Here is a 25,310-nt window from a genome sequence, read left to right as displayed (position 1 = left end):
CTAAGCAAATCAACCTCACAACAAAGACAAGTGCACAATGGAATGGATGATGAATTGGAGGGTGGAGCAAGCTTCATGGTTTACTTTTTGTGTATCTTGTTATGTTTCTAATTTTTACTTTTGAAGCAAAATATGTGCAAGACTATAGAATTTTAATAAGTATGCTTTCAAACTTAAGTTAGAACTAAGAACTTTTGAAGTGGACAGTGTCATGGTTTGAAGTAGTTCGTCTTCAAATGTAAAAATACTCATGGTTTATCATATATATTGAATATTTTAAATTTTTTGATCTATTTAATATTACACTTGTGATCAATTGTGATTTTTTTAATCAAAATACAATAATAAAAACTTTTTACAACAATTAAAAATGCATACTACAAAATAACAAAATGTTATTACTGGGAGAATTTACAATAATTATGGTTGTTTTATATAATATATTATAATTGGGACAAAAAGTTATGATTTATATAATAGAATGAACTAAAAACGTTATAAAATGATCAAATATAACAATTTTCATAACAGTTGGAAAGTGTTATGCATAAAGTATAAGATTAAACTCCAAATTTATAACCAAATACTCTAACTAAATGTTATTATTTGAATATTATAGCAACTAAAAATGTGTTATTGAATAGTTTAAGATAAAATCGAACATAACATTTGAATACTGTTATAGAAAAGACAGGACTTTTAATAACAGGGGCTATGTTAGCATTTTCATAAGTGTTATCAATACTCCCGGTTAGCAGTTTTTAAGTGTTATGAATACTGTTTTTTCTTGTAGTGATTGTTGGTCAACATGATTCAGTATGGGTTATTATGGATCACTACACCAAGTTAACTCACTTCTTACCAGTGAGGACTATATATACAGTTGATCAGTACGCAGATCTCTATGTGAGAGAGATTGTGCACCTCCATGGAGCACTGAGGTCGATCGTGTCAGATCGAGGCCCCACATTCACTTCCAAGTTCTATGGGAGTTTCACTACTACAAAATACCCTTTACGGGACACTTTTTTAGGACTCGCACATAAATGCAAGTCCTTAAAAATATTTCTGGAGTTTTTAGGACACTCATTGGGAGTCCTGAAAAAACATAATTTAGGACTCGCAATGAGTGTCCTAAAAAAATATGCGAGTCCTAAAAAAATCTGGGCTAAAAAATGAGTGTTTTACTTAATAATTTTAAGGAATTGCTTTGGGAGTCCTTAATACTCTTTAAGACTCACTTTGCGAGTCCTAAAAACATGATGACTTTTAAAGACTCGTTTTGCGAGTCCTAAAAAAGTATTAAGGACTCTCAAAGTAAGTCCTTAAAATTGTTAAGTATAAGAGCATAAAAACACTCATTTGTTTCGAAAATATATAATGGGTCAAAATACACATTTTGGAAATCTATTTCAGTCACACACAAGATTTTTTTAATTTAAATAAAAAATAAATTGTGTTAACTAAAAAAGAATTTATATATTAGATATTAGTTTTTTTCAACTAAATAAAAAAGAAAATTTTAAAATAAAAAAAAAATTTGAAACATCATTTCTCTCTCCCTCTTTTCCTCTATCTTCCCCGAAGCCTCATTCTCTCTCTCACTGTGTTGCCTCTGCCAGGCCCGAACGGCCATCGTCCCATCGCCGAAGCCGTACACGCGCCAACCCAATCAAACCGCCGGCCCTCGAAACGTCGACCCCCGCGAGCTCACCACCATACGCGCTGCCCAGGGCTGTCAACCAACGGTCCGAAGCCGACCGCCTCTTGCATTTTCCAGCGAGATTCCAACTACCCCGAGCTTTTGTTTGACGATCTGTGATTAGTTAGGTAGTCATACATGTTTTCTAATGTTATTTTGGCATATGGGTTTGTAATGTTGTATCTTAAATGGTTCTCTTTCTCACTATGTTTTCTCTCACTTTGTTCTCTTTACGGCAAGGCTACGACGGTGACGGGGAAGAGGTGTGGGTCTGGGCTCATGGTCTTCCTCGTCTCAGATGCGGGCTCAATGGTGGGGATGGGGATCGACGTGATGAGAAGAATCATCTTCCTCAGATGAAAAATGACGTGATGAGAAGAATCATCTTTCTCTTTTCTTACATTTCAATTTATATTTGTTTGTATATGTGATGAGAAGAATGATTAATTATTGACGGTGTTGGCTTCATTACTCAGATGAAAAATACTACAAGTCTTCTGATTCCATCAAATGTAAAGGCGGATCCAAGAAATTCACCAAAACCCAGCTCAACGACAACTTCTGCGACTGCCCCGATGGCACCGACGAGCCTGGTATCATCTTCCTCTCCTATATTTTACTGAATTTGATTATTTATCTATATTAGGTGAAAGATGCATCTGATTTCTTATGGGGATGGGTTTTTTTTGGTTATTATACTTGCTAACTTTACTGTAGTTTGTATATCATTCATTTGGTTTTTCTTTTCCCTTTCTTTTCATTGCATTGTTTGGTGAAATGTTATACTTTTCTATTGGGTGTCTATGTGATTTACTGATTTTGATAAATGCTATGCATATTTGTTTGGTGGGTTGTAGGAACATCTGCTTGTCCAAATGGAAGATTCTATTGTCAAAATGCAGGGCATGCTCCTAAAGTGTTATTCTACTAAAGTGAATGATGGTATATGCGGTAAGTAGCTTTAAATTTACTGCTTTAATAACTTGTATAGACGCAAGAACCAGTTTTTCCTTCCATGTTCTATTTCCCTAGTTTAATTTTCTTATATTTGGAGTTATTTCTTTGGAGAGGATTGTGATTTTAGAAGAAACTATCAGGGATAAAAAAAAATCTTATTGAATTAGTAATGGGTATTTAATCGTAATGAACCTTTTTTTTTCTCAGATTATCATGTTTTATTAAATGTGGCATGCATGTAGGATGTAATATAGAATTATTAGATTTTTTTTAAAAAATTTTTGGTAAATAAGATCTGTGTATTACTAACTTTCAATTTAGAACTCAACAGCCAAGGTAAGAAAAACCTGACTGAAAACTATTACAATTTCTCAAACCATTCTTTCTATCAACTGAACATTGTTAGGCATTATACTTCTAATTCTGTACTTTACATTAAATTGAATCTGTTATCCAGATTTCCGGATAACGTTTAGATTGATGACCTCGGGGAAGCAGAATTATCGATGTCTTTCACGGTAGGTGACCAGAGCTCGCGGATGAACAGAAAGGCTTCGCCTCTCCCGTTTAGTGTCCGGATTACTCTTCCAAGCAAACACAATACGGAAACTCGTCAACTCTCCCGGACTCCCGAAGGGGTATCCTTCGGGGAAGCTCCTTCCAGGAGAAGCTCTTCGAGTGGTCTCCGCGGAAGCAGTTCCGTGCCTCGCACAGAACAAAGCCAAACGGATGAGTCCTGGAGGAGGCATATTTGGAATGATATCCGCCTGACACAGGATCCCGCCTGACACGCCCGTCAGGTCAAAGCCGCACACATCCCAGCACGCCTAAGGGTACCTTTTCGCCTACTGTTCCGCTGACAACTTGGAAAAGACGGCTGACTTTGTGTGTTCCCCATACTTTCACGTAAATATACCCACATAGAGTCTTGTAGCCATGCTACTACAGTAATTGTATCCCTATTTATGGCTGGTGTAATTAAGACTCATGTACGTAGAGAAAAACCCTAATCCAAAACCCTAGCTATAAAGACCCCTTCATTTTACAAGAAGAGGGACGGAAAAATCATATAGCAAAAACTCTACTAAAATCTTTCTAGCTTCATCTTCTTCAAGAGAACCCGAGAGAAACACTGTGAGTGTGTGAAGTTCCTGTGCACCAGCCATCTTACTGTAACCTTTCCCAAGTATAATAACATCGACTCGTGGACTAGGGCTTGTTAACGCCTGAACCACGTAAAAACACTATTTGTTTAGTTACATTTCAGCATTTCTACAGTTCTTATCTTTTTATTATTCTGTTAGTTATTCGTTTCCGAAAAACTCGGTAAACATTTTGGTGCTTTCATTGAGAGCTGTAGGAAGTTGTTAGTCAGCTCTTTTTCTGTGTACGTTTTTTGTATTCACTTCGTGCTAAAGAGATGGTGACTACGAGAAAATCCGCTGTTGACAAAAATGCTACGGTCAACCCCGATACCGTGATGGAAGATGTGGTGCAAAGCGAACCCTTAGACCACCAAGGTGAAGACCCGACATCCCGCTAGGATCGGGTTAGTACCGAAGATACAACATACTTAGAAGACGAAGAAGAGTATGTCCAAGACGGTTATTACAAGGACGGCTGCTACTATGAGAAGGACCCAGAACTGGTCCAAGTAGCCGAAGAACTGGTGGCCACTAAGGCCAAGCTTGCTGAGCAGGAGCGCGTCTCCGAAAGAATGCAACGCATGATGGAACGCCTCCAAAGTAAGTTCGGAGATCTAGGCGACTTGGACGAGGATGACTCTGTTCTAGGTGGTGCTGATGCCCCCATGCCGGATCCAGCCGCTGCTGGACCATCCAAAGCCGCCCCTAACAAGGGCAAAGAAAAAGTTGGAGAGCCTGTGCGCGCTGACGCCCCTGCACCTCCTAAAGGCGTGAATCACCAGGCCGACTGCCCCCCCCCCCCGCGCGCAGAAGGTCTCTGGCGCTCCTAAGCCCAGACGTCCTTCAGCCCCAAGGGGGCACTCTGTGCCTAAAGGGCCCGGTGCTAAGGCACCCAGGCCTAGGGGAAGGAACAACCGCCCCAGTGATTCCGTCAATCAGGACGGTCGGGCTGCGAACTCGCACTCCGAAGATAGCTGGTCCACGGTGGACCTAAGAAGAAGGTTGGAGGCCAAGTATGAAAAGGCCAAAGGAGAAAAGGCCCGGCCTCGCGGAGATGACCTCCGAAATCATATTAATGACAAGCTCCGGGGACGTGACCTCTCGGAAAGTGATACGAAGAGGCTCGAGGAACAGATTGCTGCCTTGACCAAGCTGGTCCGAAAGCAAAGTGGGGCCCTGTCAGACTCTGAGGAGGAAGACCCGGAACCATGTATTAGGAGGATCGCGGAAACGTCCCTCCCGGATAACTTCAAAATGCCTCACATAGAATTATATGATGGGAGGACAGACCCGCGTACCCACCTAGCTAAATACAATAAAATGATGCAAGTGGCGCGTGTCAGTGAGGACGCCAAATGCATGTGCTTCTCACTCACCCTTACCAAGTCCGCGGAGGACTGGTGGAAAAGATTAGCTCCCGGATCAATCCACAGTTGGAAGGAGCTACAGTCCGCGTTTAGGAGGCAGTTTATTGCTGCCCGCGACCACGACATGGAGGTTGGTTCCTTAACCAACATCAAGCAGCAACCCACTGAGAACCTCAAAGCTTTCATTCAGAGAATGATGGAAGCTGCTGCAAAAACCAAGGTCAGCGATGACATGAAGCTGATCGCCCTTCAATCGGGCCTTACTGTCGGCTCCCTGCTATGGGGGGAAATGCAAAGGAGACGGGCAGAAACGCTGTCCGAATTCATGTCAAAAGCTCAGGGAATCATCAACCTTGAGGATGCCTACCATCAGGCCTTTGGAGTTCCCCCGGCTCCAACGCCTTCCGTGACTACGCCGAGCTTTGCTTCGCAAGCTCCCGCACCAGCCCTCACGCTTCCAGGAGCCCGATTCACTCCAAGTGTGTATGGGCCTTCCGCGTCTGCTCAGACGCCGAGTCAAACCCATTTCTCTGGGTACGGAGCAGTACAAACCGGATGTAGTATCGCTCCTGGCATGCCGCAGCCGCAAGCGGGAGCCCCAGAACGAAATTTGAGCCAATCGCGGAGCAAACGAAGCGGAAGAAACTCAAACCGGGGAGACCATTCAAAGAAACCCCGGAAGGACTATGAGCCCAAGTTCACGGAATATACCAGTTTGATAGACTCGCGAGAGAATGTCTATCGGGCGACCTGTAATATGGTCAACTACAGGAAGCCCCCGAAAGTGTCTCATGGAGGAAGGCGTCCGCGAGACTCCAATAAGAGGTGTAAGTTCCACGGAGACGTGGGCCACACCACGAACGAGTGCCTTCAGCTGAAGGATGAGATCGAGTCCCTGGCAAGAGCGGGACACCTCGGTCAGTGGGTGAGGATACCCATTATCTATCCCGGACAGGGGATAGTTCACGGAGCTGCATATTCCCCGGGACAGAGGGGGGCCGCTAGCGCTCCTGGAGCCGGTCACCCCCAAACTCCCGGGTCTCAGTTCCCCGCACTTCCTGCTCCACCCGCTCCGGCGCCCATTGCCTTGTTGGCTCCAGGACAAGGCAACCCATATCCGCCCGGCCTTGCTCCACCACCCGTTGACGGACACGTCGCCACCATTTCCGGAGGACCACACCTTGCCGGAAGCACCCGCAACTCCCAGAAGAGGTACTTGAGGGAGTTAGAGCACGCCGAGGAGATGTGCGCCTTGGTTCAATCACCTGCTCAACGTCCCCGAATGATGGATCTTCTCATCACCTTCACGGAGGATGATGCTCGACATGTGCACTTCCCCCACAACGATCCCCTCGTGGTGGAAGCCCAGATTGCCAATAAGAAGGTCTCACGGATCTTGGTCGATAACGGAAGCTCCGTGAACATCCTCTTCAAAGCGGCCTTCCACGCGATCGGATTGACCGAGACAGACCTGGCCCCATGCCCCATCCAGCTTCAAGGTTTCAATGGGGACGCACTCATGCCATTAGGGAAAATTCAACTGCCAGTCACCCTCAGAGGAGAAAGCGACGCTTGTGCCTTCAAGCATAGGTGGTCGACTGCCCCACGGCGTACAATGCCATCTTAGGCCGACCGGTCCTGATCGATTGTGGGGCCATAACCTCGATACGCCACTTATGTTTGAAGTTTCCATGCGACGATGGGCGTATTGGCACCCTCCGAGGAGACCAAAGAAGTGCACGGAGCTGTTATAACGTCTCCGTCCGATCCGTCTACACGGTCCAAGAGACGTTTGCTGCCATTCCTTTGGCGGAAGAATTGCCAGAAACTGGGGGTGCTCAGGAGGCATACTTTGACGAACTCGACCCAAGAGTGGGAATCGAGAAAGCAATAGAGCCGATGGAGGAAGTCGAAGAGGTGATCCTCAACCCAGGAGAACCCACCAAGGTCATTCAGGTGGGGAAAAACCTGCCGTCGGCCGTTCGAGATAAGATCGTAGCCACTGTGAAGGATAATTAGGATATCCTGGCATGGTGCCACGCTGATATGACGGGGATTAATCCCAATGTTGCGTGCCACGCACTCAACATAGACCCATCTACAACTCTAATTCGCCAAAAGAGGAGGCCACTGGACCCAGTGAGAGCCGAAGCCATCAAAGCTGAAGTGGACAAATTGATGTCCATAGACTTTCTCCAGGAGTCGCACTATCCCGTGTGGTTGGCCAACCCAGTTCTAGTCCCGAAACCCGATGGGTCCTGGAGAATGTGCATTGACTTCACGGACCTAAACAAGGCTTGCCCGAAAGATTGTTTCCCTCTCCCGCGAATCGATCAGATGGTAGACGCTACTTCCGGGTACGAACTCTTATCCTTCATGGATGCGTACTCCGGATACAACCAGATCAAGATGCATGTCGCGGACCAGGAACACACCAGCTTCCTCACGGACAAGGGTGTCTACTGTTACGTGGTCATGCCTTTCGATTTGAAGAATGCTGGGGCGACGTACCAGCGTCAGGTAAACAGAATGTTCAAGGACCAACTGGGGAGGAACATGGAGGTGTACGTGGACGACATGTTGGTAAAGTCCAAGACCTCTGGGGACCACAGTGACGACCTTGAGGAAGCTTTCGCCGTGATCCGAAAGTACAGGATGAAACTAAATCCAAAGAAATGTACTTTCGGGGTCTCGTCTGGGAAGTTCCTCGATTTCATTGTCAGCTCCCGCGGAGTGGAAGCCAACCCTGAGAAGATAAAGGCGTTCATAGATATGCCTTCCCCCCGGAAACATAAGGATGTCCAGAGCGTTACCGGAAGGATAGCTGCTCTTAGCCGCTTCGTATCCAAGGCCACTGACAAGTGTATCCCCTTCTTCAATGTGTTGCGAGGAAACAAGAAGTTCGAGTGGACCCCCGAATGCGAAGCAGCCTTCCAACACCTCAAAGAACATTTAACCCGAGCTCCCATTCTGTCCAAACCTGTCGAAGGAGAGGCGTTGTTCTTATACTTAGCTGTGACTGAGCACGCAGTAAGTGCCGCTCTCGTCCGGGAAGATGGCCGTATCCAGCTCCCTGTGTATTACGTAAGCAAGAGGTTATTGGACGCCGAGTCCAGATATTCGATGATCGAGAAACTCTCCCTCTGCTTGCTGATCGCTTCACGGAAGCTGAGGCCATATTTCCAGGCGCACACCATCAAAGTACTCACCAACCACCCTCTCCGACAAGTCCTGCAGAAGCCCGAGTCTTCTGGCAGATTGCTTAAGTGGGCCATGGAACTGAGCCAGTTCGACGTCCACTACCAACCACGTGTTTCCATAAAAGGTCAAGCTCTCGCGGACTTTATTGTGGAATGCTCGGGAATGAATAACCTCCCGGAAGATCCTGTCCCGGAACTTCCCACCTGGAAGGTCTATGTAGACGGAGCCTCAAAAGAAAAAGGAGCTGGAGCGGGGGTCATCCTAATATCTCCCCAAGGGCATCAGCTCCAGAGCGCCATCCGTTTCGCGTTCCCAGCATCCAACAATGAGGCAGAACACGAAGCCATGTTAGCTGGATTACGACTGGCCAGAGAAGTCGGAGCCCAAAAAATCGAAGTATACAACGACTCCCTACTTGTGGTAAACCAAATATCCGGGGAATACCAGACGAAAGGCGAAAGGATGGCTGCCTACGTGTCTCTCTCCCGCGACCTACTGCAGCATTTCAAAGGCTACCAAATCCGCCAGGTCCCCCGGGACCAGAACTCACTTGCGGACACGCTGGCCAAGCTTGCAACGGACCCGGAGATTGAACAGTATGGCTTAGTCCCCATCGGGCACTTAGAAGCCCCCAGTACTGAGACACGAAGGATAAACACCATCATCGACCATTCCCACTCCTGGATAGGACCCATCCTCAGATTTCTCACCACCGGAGAGCTCCCCACTGATAAAGCTGACGCAAGGAAGCTCCAATATCAAGCTCCCCGATACGTGGTTATGGAAGGAAAGCTTTACCACAGGGGGTTGTCCATACCCTTCCTTAGGTGTGTTGCCGAAACCGAAGTCAGCACCATCATCCATGAGATTCACGGAGGCTTCTGTGGCGGTCATACCTCCGGGCTGAGCCTCTCCAAAAAGATCCTTCGACAAGGATACTTCTGGCCCACCATGAAGAAGGATTGTGTGGATTATGTCAGGAAGTGTGAGCAGTGCCAGAGGTACGCCAAGGTTCCGCGAGCGCCGCCTACAGAAATTACCCTAATGACCAGCCCCTGGCCGTTCGCCGTTTGGGGCATTGACCTAGTAGGTTCCCTCCCCACTGGAAAGGGTGGAGTGAAGTACGCCATAGTCGCGGTAGACTACTTCACCAAATGGGCTGAAGCTGAACCTATGAACACGGTCACATCTAAAAAGGCACTGGATTTTGTCATCAGGAATATAGTGTGTCGTTTTGGGCTTCCACGGAAAATTGTGTCCGACAACGGAAAGCAGTTTGACAGTGAACACTTCACGAACTTCTGTGCTTCGCATGGAATTATCAAAAGCTTTTCCGCAGTCGCCAGACCCCAGGCTAATGGGCAAGTGGAAGCTGTAAACAAAATATTAAAGACCACGTTGAAGAAAAAACTCCAAGCCTGCAAGGCTCACTGGCCGGAAGAACTTCCGCGAGTACTTTGGGCCTATCGCACAACAGAGAGAACTTCGACGGGGCACACGCCTTATTCCATGACCTTCGGTTGCGAGGCCGTCATCCCAGTAGAAGCTATGATCCCCTCTCACAGGCAAGACACCTACGATCCTACCCAGAACCATGCCCTCCTCCAGGAGTCCTTGGACATGATCGAAGAGCTCCGGGAGCAGTCGCAGGTCCAACTAAAAATGTACCAAGGCAAGATAGCCCGACACTTTAACATGAGAGTCCAGAGCCGTACATTCGAAGTTGGGGATCTTGTCCTACGGAGAGTATTTCCTGCTACGCAGGATCCGGGAGTAGGAGTCCTCGGACCCAACTGGGAAGGCCCCTACGAAGTCCAAGAAAAAGTGGGCCATGGGACGTATCACTTAAAGAGACTCGACGGATCTAAAGTCCCGCGCGCCTGGAACGCGGAGCACCTCCGCCGTTACTGCCAGTAGGCCCCGGACCATCCAGTCGGAAGTCCTTGGTGAAAATAGCAAAAGTGAAAAATGTGGAAATAATCCTCCCTGTTGTAAAACTCACGCCTAGCAGGCTAATTTAATGAAACACGGAGAGATTCACTCCGCTTTTACTGCACTTTTTATCCCTGTGTTCAAAGCTGCGTTTTAACAAGTGACCACGCAGTCCGGAGACGTCCGGACCCCACGCTCACTTGGGGGGTATACATGGCTAAGGCATAGCCATACGCCCCTTGAACAAAACGTACACAGAACACCACTTATGTGCTAGCATTGTGTTTGAAAATTTTAAATTATTTGAAATGTTTAAATTGTTAAGCTTAGGTTTATTTGTTGCCATGAACATGCTTGCATTACGTGTCATATGTGCATTATGTGCTTATGTGAAAATTGCCATGGAAATGCCTGCCATTATGTATCATGAGAATTATCTCCTGTGTAGCCCAGCGATGGACGGGACTGGGGGTTGAGGCACGTTCATAGAGCTACACCAAAACACCCCCAACTCCCTGACAAGTCCTTTGCAGAATTCTCCGCGATCGCTGTAGATCTTTGCTTCGCAAACTCCATCTCCGGGTCTCGGAAGGCAAAAGATGGCAAGATCCGCGAGCACTGTAGAGCTTTGCTTCGCAAGCTCCAGCTCCGGATCCCGCAAGGCGAAAGATGGCAAGATCCGCGAGCACTGTAGAGCTTTGCTTCGCAAGCTCCAACTCTGGATCCCGCAAGGCGAAAGATGGCAAGATCCGCGAGCGCTGTAGAGCTTTGCTTCGCAAGCTCCAGCTCCGGATCCCGCAAGGCGAAAGATGGCAAGATCCGCGAGCGCTGTAGAGCTTTGCTTCGCAAGCTCCAGCTCCGGATCCCGCAAGGCGAAAGATGGCAAGATCCGCGAGCGCTGTAGAGCTTTGCTTCGCAAGCTCCAGCTCTGGATCCCGCAAGGCGAAAGATGGCAAGATCCGCGAGCGCTGTAGAGCTTTGCTTCGCAAGCTCCAGCTCCGGATCCCGCAAGGCGAAAGATGGCAAGATCCGCGAGCGCTGTAGAGCTTTGCTTCGCAAGCTCCAGCTCTGGGTCCCGCAAGGCGAAAGATGGCAAGATCCGCGAGCGCTGTAGAGCTTTGCTTCGCAAGCTCCAGCCCCGGGTCCCGCAAGGCGAAAGATGGCTAGACCCGCGAGCGCTGTAGAGCTTTGCTTCGCAAGCTCCAGCTCCGGGTCCCGCAAGGCGAAAGATGGCAAGATCCGCGAGCGCTGTAGAGCTTTGCTTCGCAAGCTCCAGCTCCGGATCCCGCAAGGCGAAAGATGGCAAGATCCACGAGCGCTGTAGAGCTTTGCTTCGCAAGCTCCAGCTCCGGGTCCCGCAAGGCGAAAGATGGCAAGATCCGCGAGCGCTGTAGAGCTTTGCTTCGCAAGCTCCAGCCCCGGGTCCCGCAAGGCGAAAGATGGCTAGACCCGTGATCGCTGTAAAGCTCTGCATCGCAAGCTCCAGCTCCGGGTCCAGCGAGGCGAAAGATGGCAAGATCCGCGACCATTGTAAGCCTTGCTTCGCAGGCTCCAACTCCGGATCTCACAAAATAATGCATGGCAAGCTCCATGGCCATTGCAAGTTTCAGCTCCAGAAGCAGACATGCTCGATCCCCCCACTCACAGCCGGCTTTGCTTCGCAATGCCCCTGCTCCAGGATCACACCTGGTGGGCGTGGCGATTTCCCCGACAACAATAAGCCTTGCCTCGCAGGGCTCCGTGCCAGGTCCCTGAAGTCAGCCACCATGAGGTTCGCAACAACAGTTAGTTTTGCTTCGCAAAGATCTAACCTTAAGTCTAGCGATGCTCACCAAAAGAACTCCCGTTCCAAAAAATGGAACGACTCACCTTAGCAATCCCAGCGAACAGTATAACTACAAGTCCCGGGATTGGCTATTTGCCTCAGGAAAGCTAAAGTACGGTGAAAGGAGCCTGGTCGTTGGAACCAGGAAACCTTCGTAACCTAGAAACTACATGGGAAAAGACATCATCCGTTAAAGCTTCAAGTGGGAAGTGCATAGGTTTTGGCCGTTGGAACCAAAACCCCATACGCCCCTACAACAGTTTCTACCGTATAAATGTCTACCCTAAGCGCAAAGATAAATAAAGAACTCGGCAGAAAAGAAAGGAGAATGCTATGATTATGGAAAAAATGTCCGCAATGAAAAACTCAAAATGAAAAATAATTAAAGATAAAACCCCTTCAAGCATTGGGGGTAACTACAGCTTCCACGACCGCAGCTTCGGGGGCATCGGTTTCAACTGAGGCTGGCGGAGTCGGCTCATTGGAAGGAGGAACTTGGTCATGAGAAGGTTCAGAGGTCCCCGCCTCTCCGGGATCTCCCGCCTCAGGAGCTTCAGCACGTTCGTCAATGTTGTAAGTTTGGACGTACGCCTCTGGGCCCTGATCCCACACGAGTAGCTTCTCCCTCATGGCTTCGGCATCATCTCCCAGATAGCCTAATACCTCCGGGTTCACTTTCCAGAGTTGATGCATGAGGACCACATGCGATATATTAATCGTCCTGTTCAGTATCACCTCAGCATCCTCCTTCTCCTTCAAGCGCTCCGCCTCGGAGGTTGCCAGCTGTGCTTCCGCGACAGTTAGTTGGGCCCTCAATTTTTCCATTTCGGCCTTGGAGGCATCCCGCTCCCCCTTAAGAGAATCAATCTCCTTGCGCTGCTCCCTATTTTGGTTCAGCACGGATTGCTTCTCGGTCACATGCCCCCTGGCAGTGAATTGCAAGGCCCCGATCTCTTTATCCTTCTCGGCGAGCCCCAACTGCAGCATAGACACGAGATCCCTGCTCCTCTTATGGAGTTGCTCCTCCTCGTGCAGCTTACTCTGAAGAGTGGAATATTCCTCTTGCCGCTTAAGGAGGAGATCGTTTTTTGATTGCAAGCGGGCTTCCAGGGTATCCTTCTCCACCTTGGCTTGGGACAGCTCTTCCCGGAGCTTGGAGTTTTCGGCCTTAATCCCATCCGACCGCTGTCTAAACTCATTCTCTGCCTTGGCCCGGTACTCTTGATATTTGGCAAGATATTTCTTCTCCGCCTCTTCTTCAGCCGTGCGCCGGGCCTGATCAATCTTCTCCGAAGCCCCCAAGGCCTGTTGGGTCAGTTTCTGTTTCTCCGCCTCCAAGGCCTGGCGAGCCAGTTGGCTCTCCTCCAGCTGAACCAGAGCTGCACCAACCTCCCGGAACGAGCGTTCCGCGATCATAGAGGCCTGCAAGGAAAGACAACAGAATGAGCTAAAGTCGGACCAAAAGACAGGTGATCCCAAAAAATAACAACTGACGGCTTACCCCGGACAGTTGCTGCTTCACAGCGTGTGTCAGCAACAGCGGATCCTTGCTGCTACTGATGGCCCATTTCTCATAATTGAGCTCGCATAAGCTCAGGGCCATGTCCTCCATCATCTCAGCTCCGAACGGCGCCAATGCACGTCCGAGCCTAGGCACCAGCCTCTTCTCCAAGGCTGGACCATCCAGAACCGCTCCGGCCGGGTGAAGAGATCTCACCCCCTCGGCCAGCTCAGCTCTCTTCACGGCAGACAAGTTATCTGCCCTTCCCTGAGTAACAGCCTTCTCCGCCTCTAACCGCCTCTTCAAAAAACTATCGGCCCGTCTTACACCCTCCAGGAGGGCAGCGGGGAAACTGGTTGGCTTCCGTGGGAAGTGGAACTTCAGGCCAGGCAGAGGAAGGTTGGTTGTCTGAGAAGAAGGAGACCCCAGAAGGGTGGACCCCCTTTGAGCTGGGGGAGGAGGCAGACGGGGTATTAAGGCCCCGGTCTGTTGCTTTTGCTGCTGCGGCATCAGAAGTAATTGCCCTTGTTGCTGCTGCTGGTTTGGATGTTGTGGTTGCTGCAGCTGTGACATTGGTGATTGTCTCTGTTGTTCTTGTTGCTGCTGTTGTTGTAGTTGTGCTTGCTGTCGTTGCTGTTGTTGTTGCCTTCGACTAGGAGAAGAGTGTCTAAGGCGTTTCTTCTTAGCACCCTCAGCATCTTCTCCCGGACGCTTGCTCACCCCAGTTGTCTTCACGGGGAACACAAGCCCTTCCCCGTCGCTGCTGCTACTCGAGACCATCATGGTCTCGGAAGGCCCGTCAGCAGGAGACTTCTCTACCCTCGGAGACACTTGCGCCTCGCCACTCGTCTTCTTGGGGGAGGCAGTTTTACCTCCCCTACCAGCCTTGGTCTTCCGTCCTTTCCCCGTGGACGGGTCTTGGCTAGTGGCAGCCTTCTTAATGAGCAAAGTCACTCTCCCCAACATCTCGGCTTCCGGATACTCTGCAAGAAACGTACAAAGCAAGGTTAACGAACCAACGAGCAATGAGAAAGAAAATAAGTAAGAAGCGGCAATCAAAAAGCACAAGCAAGCGCGCCAGCAGGGAGCAAGAAACGAGAAAAAGAAAAGTTTGAAAGGGACGACCATGCACGAGAAACGTGGATGGCCTTCCCCGAGCAATTCAAAACATCGCTTCCTGCTCCAGGAAACTCCCGTACTCCTTGAAGTCCAGGAATGACATGCTGAGAGAAGAAGGGTCAACCATGATGACACCTTCTAGCAGACTACCGTCACTCAGACACCAGAGGAGCTCATCTACCCTATCGCAATACCTGTCGAAAGGTATCCTACGTGGATCTAGCCTAAGGAAACGGGGATCAAACCCCATCTGAGAGGTCCGGGAAACCTCAGACAGGCTGGGGGTGTGAATCAACCGAAAACTAGTCTTACCTCTCCCGGAGGTACTAGCCCCCGGAGCCCCTATGTTAGGGTAAGCCGCGGCGTGGCGAGCCTCAATCTCCTCTTCCTCCGGCTGGGGGTCGGGGAACCTCTCCGCCCAACTAGGAGATAAAGTATTTTCGTCTCGGGCTGCTTGGGTGATCACCTTAGACAGCTCCAGGGCAATCTGCTCCCGGATGTCAGCCGACACCTGAGTCTGCCCCCTGCCACTCACTGGCTCGATATTTTGGAAGGAGGCGAGTAACCCATACTCCCTCAACGATTCGGAGGTCACAAGTCCCTCCACTTTCAACTCTTCCTCAGAAAGCCCTTCGTAGAACTTGAACCTCCTTATCATCTCCGCGCAGCGAGGTGTCCGCGGAACGACTTATGCAAAAATCAAGTACAAGCGTTAGAGATCCTCCCAAAAGGCAAATCAAACGCAAAGAAACAAAGTTGAAAAGGAGAGGAAGGAGCACTTACCAGGGATTTTGAAGTCCAAAGATAGGGCTGGCACCCTCTTTAGCGGGAAGCCAGTCGTCAGGAACCAGTATTCCCGGAGGTCTGGAACCCTCGCGGTATGACAAGTGGGGCACATCACATCCGGGTGCCTTTCTAGCCTGTAAAACCCCACCTTGTCTGAATGACCCCTCATAGGCTGAGACTTCAACCCGTAAAAGTACAGCACCTCCTCCGGGGTAGGAGCTTCCAGTCTCCGGGACTTGCAAAAGATGAACCACCCTGCTAAGAGCTTGTAGCTGGGAGGAATTAACTGGAAGGGGGAATTCCCCGCCTTCACACAGAAATTGGCGAAGTAACTCCTTAGGGGCAGGTGCGCCCCACACACTATGTGTGCCCAGCTCCAGGCACCAAAGCCCTCGTGACTCTGGCTAGCTGACTCGCCCAGCACCGACAGACGGTGCCACATCAGACCTGGGATGTTCTTCAGGCCTGCCTCAGAGGAATACAGCTCCAGCATGCCATAATTTCTGAAAAGGTTCGGCTTTTGGTCCATCTCCCAGATGGAACTATTGGAGGTTGGTGGGCTAGCCGCGACCACTTTCGCCTTTCCTTTCCCCTTTCCACCAGCGACAGGAGAGCCCTTCTCTTGGGCAGAATCAGCCTCCCCCACAGCAAGGAGTTATTCCTTTGAGATGTTCGTCACTGGACAAAAGAAAAGAAAGAAGAAAACACTCTAAGCAGTCAGCACCCTTGTCATACCCTAGTGGTATCAAAGGCGTCGGGGAGACCCTCCCCGAAAACTGCTTGGAGAGGCTCCCACCGAGCTTACCGAGGGATTGGCACCATGCCACCCGAAGGGCAGCAAGGAACCAGACTCAGACCCCGAGCCTAAGCCCACCAAAAGAAGTGTTTTTCCAGAGAAAGACACCCTAAAGGCGTTCATGCTTATGCCCTAAAACAGCAAAACAAGGGACGACTTTCCAAACGCAAATCGCCAAAGCATGCAGAAAAGGCTACTTATCGACTCACAATCGATCACATGCCTACCAAAGCCCTATTCACGCATGCACATAAGCAATAATGGCAGAAACCTCTACTCTAACAACTACCAACAACCTAAGGTCTGGGAGGAAAGAGCAAAGTAGAAATACTTACTGATATTCGGGTAGGTGGAGGTTGAAGGAGTAACTGGATCACTGCACAGCACGATCACGAGAAGTAAAAGCTGCAAAGATGAATGGCGATTCAAACCAGGAACTTCGGGGAATAAACCCACTGCCAAATCAAAAAGAAAAGTTTCCAGATACTTACCAAAAGAAATGGCAAGTTCGGGGGAACGTAAGCCGGGAAGCCTGAGAGTTCGAAGGTTTGGAAATCTGAAAATCCTAAAGATGGAGAATCTGAAAGCGTAAAGAGGAAGAAAGGTCCTTTCCCTCGTTTTTATAGCAGGGAAGAAGCCGTTTCGAATTCCTCAAGTGGACGGTCCCGATCTTCCCATTCCGTGTGCATCAGATCCAACGGCTGGAGAGGAAGCGACGATCCTATTTATGACTCCTCGGATGGGAATAAAGTATTTATTTCCCATCATTACACCACCTCGGGCCCTGAGTACCATTAAAAACCGTCAAATCATTAGTCAGATGACTGACGCACGCATCCTCAACCAGTCGCCTCACGCACACGTCTTGGTCGCAGAACCATTCCCAGAATGACACGTGGTCCTTGCCGCACTTGAGTACTTGATCTCAAACAGAAGAAATTCCCTTTCTTTTTCATACTAACACTCAGGCGGGAAAAAGGAACCCTTCCGGGAACACAGAAGGTGCCCCCTCGCCTAGTCTAAGAAACCGATTGTACAAGCTCCCGGATCTCTCAAAGCTCCGTGACCTTGGGGGGTAAATGTTATCCAGATTTCCGGATAGCGTTTAGATTGATGACCTCGGGGAAGCAGAATTATCGATGTCTTTCACGGTAGGTGACCAGAGCTCGCGGATGAACAGAAAGGCTTCGCCTCTCCCGTTTAGTGTCCGGATTACTCTTCCAAGCAAACACAATACGGAAACTCGTCAACTCTCCCGGACTCCCGAAGGGGTATCCTTCGGGGAAGCTCCTTCCAGGAGAAGCTCTTCGAGTGGTCTCCGCGGAAGCAGTTCCGTGCCTCGCACGGAACAAAGCCAAACGGTCGAGTCCTGGAGGAGGCATATTTGGAATGATATCCGCCTGACACAGGATCCCGCCTGACACGCCCGTCAGGTCAAAGCCGCACACATCCCAGCACGCCTAAGGGTACCTTTTCGCCTACTGTTCCGCTGACAACTTGGAAAAGACGGCTGACTTTGTGTGTTCCCCATACTTTCACGTAAATATAACCACATAGAGTCTTGTAGCCATGCTACTACAGTAATTGTATCCCTATTTATGGCTGGTGTAATTAAGACTCATGTACGTAGAGAAAAACCCTAATCCAAAACCCTAGCTATAAAGACCCCTTCATTTTACAAGAAGAGGGACGGAAAAATCATATAGCAAAAACTCTACTAAAATCTTTCTAGCTTCATCTTCTTCAAGAGAACCCGAGAGAAACACTATGAGTGTGTGAAGTTCCTGTGCACCAGCCATCTTACTGTAACCTTTCCCAAGTATAATAACATCGACTCGTGGACTAGGGCTTGTTAACGCCTGAACCACGTAAAAACACTGTTTGTTTAGTTACATTTCAGCATTTCTACAGTTTTTATCTTTTTATTATTCTGTAAGTTATTCGTTTCCGAAAAACTCGGTAAACAGAATCCTTTGTACAATTATATTTGCTGTATAAACTTTTTGATTCCATAATGCCTCATTTCTACACCACCAAATCTGGTATATCATAGCTGCCAACGCTACCATAAGGACTTGTTTCCTGAACTGAGATAACCTGGCTTTAGCAATCCATCTCAGCAGCTTATGCATAGTAGAAGCTGCTGTCTTCCATTCCAGCCAGCTTTTGATTTTCCTCAAGCAAGAATAACTCAAATGGCAGTCAAAGAAAACATGTTCTCTTGTTTCTCTGTTACTACCACAGATAAGACAAAGATAATCAGTTGTTGTGTTGAATCTAAACAGCCTATCTTTCATTTGTAGCCTGTCTAGAACCGCAAGCCATAAGATAAATCCATGCTTAGGTATGATGGTTCTATTCCAAACTTCCCTATACCAAGATACTTTTTCATGATTCAGAACAAGAGCTTTGTAACCTTCAGCTGTCCTATAAATTCCATTAGGACAGAAATGACATATGATAGTACTCCATAGTCATACTTGGAAAAAGTACCCTTTCAGATCACTACCAAACCAAATAAAATGAGAAAAACAAAGTTAAAGAAGAAAAAAAAAACAAATGATAGTAGAACCAAGAAGAGTCAACCTTTAATTTCCAAAGAGAGGGAAATATTCAGTATTACTTATGAGTGATTTACCACTGGATCTCTCAACTGCCTAAGAGAATTTCATAAAGAGCTAAGTCCTATAGTACATACTTTGGAAGAGATGGCATATGTTCTTTGTTGATGATGAGTGTGGTTCATAGTCAAGATAGAAATCCACACGTGAGTTGTTAAAGCAGCAATTCTTCCCTGTAATGTTTTACCAAAACATATTTATGACATTAAGTAGTGTATGCAGATGAAAAATGAAAAACACTATTGAAATGAACCTACCAAATTCTGATTGCAGGAACTAGAAACTATAAGATTAACCTATTGTTATAGATGTTAGCAGGTCATTGCAATCTAAATGACCATCACATATGAAATCCAAAAGGCTAACCAATCACTGAAAATATGTGGCAAAATATAATATTAATAAAATGCAAACCCATAGTACTAGAGAAAAAGCAGAGGAAAGGAAAACTAGAATAGACCTTCTGAAGTTAAGCTGATGAATACCCATGGCAAGAATCATCTGTTGAAATGAATAGAGATTGTCATCTTTATCTTCAGAAACACGTAGATGTAGTCAATAATACCAGGAAAAAAAATACATGATCAAGATGCATATTAATCATTCTCAGCACAAACTTGGAGTTTATATGCTCCAAGTACAATATTTGACAAAGAAGAGCAGAAGTTTCAACCATTTTTACTATATCCGACTGAGTGAAAGCCGCCAAAGACATTATTATCCCTTGGAAAGAAAAAATAAATTAGAGTTGCACAGATGTAGCAAACTTATAGTTAAGCTATTGTGTATTTTATTCCTGCACTGCAGCAATAACATTTAGACTATTTTTTTGCTTGAAATTGGTCTGTTATTATAAGCACTATGAATTGCTTTTGTAAATATTCTCACTGCCTTTACTTCTCATGTTTGCCAGTGTTAATAGGATGCTGTGGACGTCCATGACAGTTTAGCTGCTGAAGCTGAACATGGTGATGCTTCCAGAAAGGAAAGGTCCTCAGTTCAAGGTGTAGAACAGGTAATTAATACCAAACATGTTTCATGTAATTAGAAATTGATTGCAGTTTTATTTTCATATATTTTAAAGATTTTTATTAGAGCTTATCTAAGTTTGAATTATAAAAAAATAGTTTCCTAGTTGAGTTAAGACTTCTTATTTATGGCTATATGTAAAAATAGGTTATGAGAATTTTGCGTGCTGCGATGATATATGGATGAAAATTTGTGTGTTGTTTGATTTGTTTGACATGGTGTTGATTGTGACATATGGCTAGGCTAGTAAATTAGGAGATATGTTGTCTGATTTTCTATAGATTTTTTTGTACTTAGTTTTGTGTGGACATATAATATAACATTCTGAAAATTAATCTTAGAAAGATTCTTCAACGGTGTTTGTTCTGCCACTTATTGTGAACCTTTAACTAAGCTTACGTTGGTGATTGTGGCCTATTTTCTAACCTTTTTAACCTAATTTCTAGGGTTTATATGATTTGAAATAGATTTAGGATATATGATATTTGGTTTTTAGGAATATATATTTATATAGCATGAAGAAATTTATTATCTAAAATCAACGCTTGGGGTTACTTCATAGGCAGCTAAAGTGAGTATTTTTTTTAAAAATATTTGATGGTTTTAGTTGCGTAGAAGGGGTTTCATTAAAGGCTTGAGTTGTCTCTAACTCTTGATGATATTTTTCAATTTCTTTCAATTGTGCTTGTATTTGGTGTTTCTGGGTTTAGATTCTGGATTGTTTTTGGTGGATTGAGTTTGTTTCTTCTTATTAGTAATTATAGGTTCCGTTTCGTGAAATAGGTGTAATTGTGGGGAGGATTTTGATTAAGTTATATGTTAAAATTGATCGTATTTACAATGCGAAAAATTGTTTCATAAAATGTCTCTAGCTAAAAGATAAAAAGATAAAAAAAAACCAACATCAGTTATTGCAAATAAACAAAGAATTTGATGTGCAATATAATAGTTTTAATATCTTTTTCCATCATAAGTTCCAATTACTATACATCCAAGAAAGGATTCAAATTAGTGATGTTTCTTTCTTAATTAATCAAGTAATTAAATAGTACTAATGTCTTATCACTTAAGCTCCTTCCCACTTGAACCATAACATCATAATAAATAATAAGTCTGCATTAAAGTTTTAATAAAATTAGAGATTAAGAGGTGGATTATGATTAAAAGGGTCTCTTAAAAGATGCTTAATTAGATGTTTAATTTAGTCAAAACTATTTGATTTGAATGCAATTTGCGTAGCTTAATTATGCATTTTCACTTTGATTTTATTGTTAAAAGCAAATGATGATGATGATGTGTGTGTCTACTTATTTATAAGTTTGAATTATAATATATTTATAATTAAATAACTTTTTTATAATGTGCAGGTCTATATTGAGATGCATTTCTTTGGCGTAATACTAGACAACATTGACAGTTGAAGTTTTTAGAATAAAAAATATATTTCACTAACATTGTATACATTTCTTGTTTAATATTTGGTGATGATATAATTTGATTGTAGTATAAACTGTCATGTAATATGATTTTGTAAGCCGAGTAGACTAAATACTAAAATGATATTTTTGAGTAATTAATAAAAAATTATTTTGTTGTATTTTCTTTTGAAATTTTAGAAATCTAACATATATAATACATTTTGTACACTCAAAGGGATATATTTTGATAAATCAAAATGAAAATTGTAGCTGCATTTTTTTTTTTTTAAAAAAATTACTTTTAAAGACATGCAAAGCGAGTCCTAAAAAATTACTTAAAGCACTCAATCAGATATTTTAGGACTCGCGTTGCGAGTCCTAAAAACTTAATTGAAGGCACTCAACCAGATTTTTTAGGACTCGCAGTAGATTTTTTAGGACTCGCAATGCGAGTCCTAAAAACTTAATTGAAGGCACTCAACCAGATCTTTTAGGACTCGCAGCAGATTTTTTAGGACTCGCAACGCAAGTCCTAAAAACAGTTTTTTAGGACTCGCAATGTGAGTCCTAAAAAACCTTAGTTTTTAAGGCTCTCAAATAGAGAACTCGCGCCCCGCGAGTCCTAAAAACTTTTTTAGGACTCGCAATGCTAGTCCTAAAAATCCTTCTTTGTAGTAGTGTTTGCAAAAGGCCATTGGAACACAGTTGAAGTTCATTACTGCTTATCATTCTCAGACAGGTGGACAATCTTAGAGGACGATCCAAATATTAGAGGGCATGCTGTGAGCATGTGTGCTGGATTTTAGTGGATCCTGGAGTAAGTAACTACCATTGAGAGAGTTTTCAACAACAACAGTTATCAGTCTACCATTGGGGTGGCACCTTATGAGATGTTGTATGGTAGGAAATGCAGATCTCCCATTCATTGGGATGAGACAGGAGAAAGGAGATACTTGGGTCCTGAAGCAGTTCAGAGGACCAATGAGGCCATTGAGAAGATTAGAGTTAGGATGCTCTTCTCAAAGTAGACAGAAAAGTTATGCAGATCACAAACACTGGAACGTGGAGTTCCCAGTGGGAGACTATGTTTTCCTTAGAGTCTCGCCATAGAATGTTAGGAAAAATTATACAGGATCTTTTTTATTTTCATGTAGATCTAATATTAAACAAATTAATAAGAGATAACCTAGAACATGTTTCTAAAATTGAATTCAAAGAGAAGCAAAGATAAGAATACTTACAGTATACGCAGCGGAATGAAAGAGTATTTCCTTCAGTTTCTCTAACTCATGTATCCTTTCTGTCACAGAGTATTATCAAGAAACTGAACTGTTCTTCTAATTTCTTCACAGTCTTCCAATGTATCCTTAGAATCACCTAGACTAGTGTAGGCAATTCTCAACACATGAGATAGATATAGAGAGAAGAAGAGAAAATAACAAAGAGGCTTAGAAAAGGACTTGTGTTTAGAGAGAATCTAAAACCTATCAGAAAATCAGACTTGTGACTTGTCAAACATGTGTTTTGACTTCTCTCTAAGCACTCTTTTTATAGACTTAATTAGGCCATTTAATTTAATTAAAAAAATCAATAAAATAATAGTCAATTAACAGCCCTAGGTCGAAATTATCATGGGCTTTAAGCCCGTGAAATTTCTCATTTGATTATAAGCCCATTAGACTTAAAATCAAGGCCTGTATTATTTTCTATTGATTTAATTATTTAAATCCTTTTTCAAATTAATTATTTATAACTTGAACCTCGATTTAAACTTATTTATTAATTTAGATACCAATTTATCTTAATTAATAAATCTGCCATAATTTCTCTTTTCTTCTAAAAATTACATAACTTTGTGAAACTATCCAAAATTTACTTGGTCAACTTTGATAATTCTAATTGATAATTAAATCAATTAATTGAGACTATCTAGATGATTTATCCAAGGTACAATGGGGACCATGGACCTATGAAATCAAGCTTCAATAAGTTATCATAAATCTAACAAATATATTTACTAACTTATTAATTCCTCGTTACTCCACTATAGACTCGAAATTGCACTCTTGAATTCATAGAACCCTCTATAACAAATATAGATACGCTATTAATTATCCATTGTTACAACCACAATTGTCACTTAATCCTCTATAGATGGTCTACAATGAGATAGGACTAAAATACCATTTTACCCCTCATTGTATTTTATCCTTAAAACACTTAGTTCCTTGTAAATGATATTTCAGTAAACTAATTTAATTACTGAAATGAAATCTCTATCATTTAACACCTTGAACAAAACTAAAAGGAAACTATCATTTCACTTCTTCATCAGAAGCTATAGATGTTCATATATATGATTAACACTCCCACTCAATTATACTACCGAGTTCCCAAGATGTAAGTATGGGCTAGTCCGTAGGGTAAGCTGGTAACGAACAAGTGAAAGAACTCAATTAATACAATCAGTTAGAATACTAACCACTCAGAATTGAGATTGAATTGACCTATGGTCAACTGTATGATATGACTAGAATAGATAATAACAGTATGTTTACTTATCTTATCCACTGTCAATATCAGTCCAGTCAGATGTAACAAATACATCTAATCTTATCTACTTTGCTAATGTTCTAGAAAGAACATAACACTGTAATGTGTAAGTAGATCATATCGTAGATTGGAAAGTTAATGTAAATCCTATGCAATGACTAATCTTAGGACTAACTTATTTTGAGCATATAATCATATTTATATTCCACTGTGATTACGTCATTATAAATAAGATTAGCTATATGGTCGGGATTTAATAGAAGTTTATATTAAACAAATAATCATGAAAATAAAACATGTGAGCAAAGTGATTGACCAAGTCAAAAAATTATTTATATTCTTTTATTGATAATAAAATGAGATTACAAAGAATTTGGGTTTTAATTAGGGCATAAAACCCCAACAAACTCCCACTTGCACTAATTGAAACTAATGCCTTAATTCTACTAATCCCATTTCTTTGATATGCTTATCAAATGTAGCATCTGGTAGTGTTTTTGTAAACGGATCTGCAAGATTGTTTTCAGTTGCAATCTTCATAACCTTCACATCTCATGGCCACATATTCTTGAATAATGTGATACTTCATTTCTATATGCTTACTCCTCTTGTGACTTTGAGGTTCTTTTGAGTTGGCTATCGCTCCTGCATTGTCATAAAACAACACAAGCGGTTTATCCATTTCTGGAAAAACACCAAGATCTGAATAGAACTTCTTTAGCCAGACTATTTCCTTTGTTGCTTCTGACACGGCTATGTACTCAGCCTCCATGGTGGAATCTGAGATTGCGAACTGCTTTACGCTTCTCCAAATCACAGCTCCACCCCCAAGAGTAAACACCATTCCAGAAGTAGACTTCTTGTCATCGAAATCAGTCTAAAAATTTGAATCGGTGTAGCCTACAGGGTACATAACACCACCCTTGTAGACTAACATATAATCCCTAGTCCATCTTAAATACTTCAGGATATGCTTAACTACTATCCAATGTTCCGGTCCAGGGTTTGACTGATACCTGCTCACTACTCCCACTGCATAGCAGATATCTGGTCTAGTACACAACACGGCATACATCAGACTTCCAATTGCACATGCATAAGGAACTTTTCTCATTATGTCTTCCTCTTCATGAGTCTGGGGAGACTACTTCTTTGAAAGATGAATTCCATGGCGAGATGGTAGACGCCCTTTCTGTTGGATTAGCTTATACATGATCTTTATTTATTTTCATGTATATCTAATATTAAACAAATTAATACGAGATAGCCTAAAACATGTTTCTAAAATTAAATTCAAAGAGAAACAAATAATAGAATACTTACAGTATACGCAGCGGAATTAAAGATTCCTTCCTTCG

The 25,310-nt window shown here is 44.3% G+C and overlaps 1 long non-coding RNA gene across 1 annotated transcript; it reads left to right on the top strand.

Annotated features, from left to right (window-relative positions):
- Nucleotides 1-1,421: 1,421 nt before the first annotated feature.
- Nucleotides 1,422-21,578, top strand: LOC133788572 (uncharacterized). Its single transcript, XR_009873284.1, has 6 exons — nt 1,422-1,830; nt 1,943-2,070; nt 2,179-2,295; nt 2,560-2,653; nt 19,875-19,967; nt 21,349-21,578. It is a non-coding gene; the product is annotated as an uncharacterized LOC133788572 (long non-coding RNA).
- Nucleotides 21,579-25,310: the final 3,732 nt, after the last annotated feature.

The sequence above is a fragment of the Humulus lupulus genome, chromosome 7 (genome assembly GCF_963169125.1).
Source record: "Humulus lupulus chromosome 7, drHumLupu1.1, whole genome shotgun sequence".
In the NCBI taxonomy this organism is placed as follows: Eukaryota; Viridiplantae; Streptophyta; class Magnoliopsida; order Rosales; family Cannabaceae; genus Humulus; species Humulus lupulus.
This window is presented reverse-complemented; position numbering and strand designations above follow the sequence as displayed.